Below are 4,433 nucleotides of genomic sequence, written 5' to 3' on the forward strand. Positions count from 1 at the left end.
AGGGAGGGAGGGAGGGGGGCGGGAGGAGGGAAGAGCCGGGAAGCCACGCCCCCTTCTCAATGCTCGCATCCCATTGGCTGCCGCTCCCCCCGCCCAGGGGGGCGGGGCTTGCAGTCCCCTCCCTCCTCCCCCCTCCCTTCCCCGCGCGCGCTCCGCGACTCGTTGGGCGAAGGCCTTAGTCACCCCCTCGTCGCACGGCGATGACGTATGAGCCCCGCCGAGGGAGCGGCGCGCTGACCGCCGTCGTTGGCCGCTGTGGCCCTGGCTGCTGCCCCGGGGCTTGCCGGGAAACCGGAAGGAGGGGCGGACTGTGGCCCTCCCTGGCGACGGGAAATTATTCATTCATTCAATAGTATTTATTGAGCGCTTACTTTGTGCAGAGCACTGGACTAAGCGCTTGGAATGGACAAATCGGCAATAGAGCCAGTCCCTGCCCTTTGACGGGCTTACAGTCTAATCGGGGGAGACAGGCAGAAAAGAACAATGGCAATAAATAGAGTCAAGGGGAAGAACATCTCATAAAAACAATGGCAAACAAATAGAATCAGGGTGATGTACATCTCATTAAACAAAATAAAAAGGGTGACGAAGAAAATTAGCATAATTGGGCTGACAAGAGGGCGTGGGCCTCATCCCAACCCTTTGAGAAGCAGCGTGGCCCAGTGGAAGGAGCATGGGCTGGGCAGTCAGAGGTTGTGGGATCGAATCCCGCCTCTGCCACTTAGCTGTGTGACTTTGGGCAAGTCACTCAACTTCTCTGTGCCTGTTACCTCATCTGTAAAATGGGGATTAAGCCTAGGAGCCTCACGTGGGGCAACTGATTACCCTGTATCATTCATTCATTCAATAGTATTTATTGAGTGTTTACTATGTGCAGAGCACTGTTCTAAGCAATTGAACATTCCAAGCGCTTACTATGTAAGAGCACTGTACGAAGCGCTTGGAATGTACAATTCAGCAACAGATAGAGACAATCCCAGCCCTCAGTTACCTCATCTGTAAAATGGGGATTAAGCCTATGAGCCTCACGTGGGGCAACCTGATTACCCTGTATTCATTCATTCATTCAATAGTATTTATTGAGCACTTACTACGTGCAGAGCACTGTACTAAGCGCTTGGAATGTACAATTCAGCAACTGATAGAGACAATCCCAGCCCTCAGTTACCTCATCTGTAAAATGGGGATTAAACCTATGATAAATGATGGTGTTTGTTAAGCGCTTACTATGTGCAAAGCACTGTTCTAAGCACTGGGGGATACAAGGTGATCAGGTTGTCCCACATGGGGCTCACAGTTTTAATCCCCATTTTACAGATGAGGTAACTGAGGCACAGAGAAGTTAAATGACTTTCCTAAAGTCACACAGCTAGCAAGTGGCGGAGCCAGGATTCAAATCCATGAACTCTGACTCCCAAGCCCAGGTTCTTTCCACTGTACCCCGCTGCTTCTCTAGCCTCACCTGGGGCAACCTGATTACCCTGTATTCATTCATTCATTCATTAGTATTTATTGAGCGCTTACTATGTGCAGAGCACCGTACTAAGCGCTTGGAATGTACAATTCGACAACAGATAGAGACAATCCCTGCCCTTTGACGGGCTTACAGTCTAATTGGGGGAGACAGATGGACAAAAGCAAGACAACTTAATCACAATAAATAGAGTCAAGGGGATGTACACTTCATTAACAAAATAAATAGGGTAATAAAAATATATACAAATGAGCATAGTGCTGGAGGGGAGGGGAAGGATTCGGAGGTCGTGGGTTTGAATCCTGGCTTTGCCACCTGTCAGCTGTGTGACTATGGGCAAGTCACCTAACTTCTCTGTGCCCCAGTTACCTCATCTGCAAAAATGGGGATTAAAAAATCTGGGCCCCACATGGGACAATCTGATTATCCTGTATCTACCGCAGTGCTTAGAACTCTGCACTCTGCTCAGAGTAAGCGTTCAACAAATACCATCATCATCTCCCCCAGTGCTTAGAAGAGTGCTCAGCACATAGTAAGCGCTTAACAAATACCAACAATATTATTATTATTCCTGCTGTGTGACCTTGGACAAGTCACTTCACTTCTCTCCCCTCAGTTACCTCATCTGGAAAATGGGGATTAAGCCTATGAGCCTCACATGGGACAACCTGATTACCCTGTATCTCCCCCAGTGCTTAGAGCAGTGCTCGGCACATAGCGCTTAACAAATTCCAACATTATTATTGTCTGCTGTGTGATCTTGGACAAGTCACTTCACTTCTCTCCCGGCTCCACCACTTGTCAGCTGTGTGACTTTGGGCAAGTCACTTAACTTCTCTGTGCCTCAGTTCCCTCATCTGTAAAATGGGGATTATGATTGTGAGCCCTATTTGGGACACCCTGATTACCTTGTAATAATAATGTTGGCATTTGTTAAGCACTTACTCTGCGCAAAGCTCTGTTCTAAGCGCTGGGGAGGATACAAGGTGATCAGGTTGTCCCACGTGGGACTCCCAGTCTTAATGCCCATTTTCCAGATGAGGGAACTGAGACACCAAGAAGTGAAGTGACTTGCCCACAGTCACACAGCTGACAAGCGGCAGAGCTGGGATTTGAACCCATGATATCTGACTCCCCAGCCCATACTCCTTCCACTGGGCCACGCTGCTTCTCTTCTATCTACTCCAGTTTTTAGAACAGTGCTTGGCACATAGTAAGCGCTTAAGAAGTGCCACTAATTCTTATTATTATTCTTCTCTGTGCTTCAGACATGCACCGTGTCCAACCTCCTCCTGGAAATATTGTCCAAACTTGGCTTCGCTGACACAGTCCTCTCCTGGTTCTCCTCTTATCTCTCTGGCTGCTCGTTCTCAGTCTCCTTCACAGGCTCCTCCTCTGCCTCCCACCCCCTAATTGTGGGGGTCCCTCGAGGTTCAGTTCTAGGCCCCTTCTATTCTCCATCTACACCCTCTTCCTTGGAAAACTCATTCATTCATTCAATAGTATTTATTGAGCGCTTACTATGTGCAGAGAACTGTACTAAGCGCTTGGAATGTACAATTCGGCAACAGATAGAGAACATCTCTGCCCAATGATGGGCTCACAGTCTAAACGGGGGAGACTGACAGCAAAACAAAACAGAACAAAACAAATAGTCATTCACTCCCCTGCCTTCAACTACCATCTCCGTGTGGATGATACCCAAATCTACTTCTCCAGCCCTGATCTCTCTCCTTCTCCCCAGTCTCACATTTCCTCCTGCCTTCAAGACATCTCTATTTGGATGCCCTCCCATCACCTCAAACTTAACATGTCCAAAACTGAAGTCCTTATCTTCCCGCCAAAATCCTGTCCTCCCACTGAAATCCTGGAGGGGACCTCAGAAGTAAAGGGAGGGGCAGTAGGTGGAACCCCTCAATAAATACGATTTAATAAATTAATGAATCTGATTTGCTAGTATCTACCCCAGTGCTTACTAAAGTGCCTGGCATCATGAAGAATCGTATACATTAAGCACTTAATGCTAATCATATATCTTGAATGCTTGCTGTGTGCAGAATTCTGCACTAAGCACTTGGGAAAGTACATTATAACAGAGTTGGTAGACAAGTTAATTCATTCTATTCAATCGGATTTATTGAGCACTTACTGTGTCCAAAGCACTAGACTAAGTAATAATAATGAAGGCATTTGTTTAGAGCTTACAATGTGCAAAGCACTGTTCTAAGCGCTGGGGAGGATACAAGGTGACCAGGTTGTCCCACGTGGGGCTCACAGTCTTAATGCCCATTTTACAGATGAGGTAACTGAGGCCCAGAGAAGTTAAGTGACTTACCCAAAGTCACACAATGGAGGAGCTGGGATTTAAACCCATGATCTTTGACTCGTCTCTCTCATTCACCCCACACATCCGATCCGTTACCAAGATCTGCCGGTTTCACCTTTACAATATCGCCAAGATCCGCCCTTTCCTCTCCATCCAAAGGGTTATTTTACTGCTACAGGCTCTTGTTATATACTGGCTCGACTACTGTGTCAGCCTGCTCTCTGATCTCCCTTCCTCCTCTCTCGCCCCACTCCAGTCTATTCTTCACTCCGCTGCCCGGCTCATCTTCCTGCAGAAACGCTCTGGGCGTGTCACTCCCCTTCTTAAACACCTCCAGTGGTTGCCTATCGACCTCCGCTCCAAACAAAAACTCCTCACTCTAGGCTTCAAGGCTCTCCATCACCTTGCCCCGTCCTACCTCTCCTCCCTTTTCTCTTTCTACTGCCCACCCCGCACGCTCTGCTCCTCTGCCACCCACCTCCTCAGTGTCCTTCGGTCTCGCCTATCCCGCCGTCGACCCCTGGGCCACGTCCTCCCGCGGTCCTGGAATGCCCTCCCTCCTCACCTCAGACAATCTAATTCTCTTCCCCTCTTCAAATGCCTACTTAAAACTCACCTCCTCCAAGAGGCCTT

This window comes from Ornithorhynchus anatinus, chromosome 1 (assembly GCF_004115215.2).
Source record: "Ornithorhynchus anatinus isolate Pmale09 chromosome 1, mOrnAna1.pri.v4, whole genome shotgun sequence".
In the NCBI taxonomy this organism is placed as follows: Eukaryota; Metazoa; Chordata; class Mammalia; order Monotremata; family Ornithorhynchidae; genus Ornithorhynchus; species Ornithorhynchus anatinus.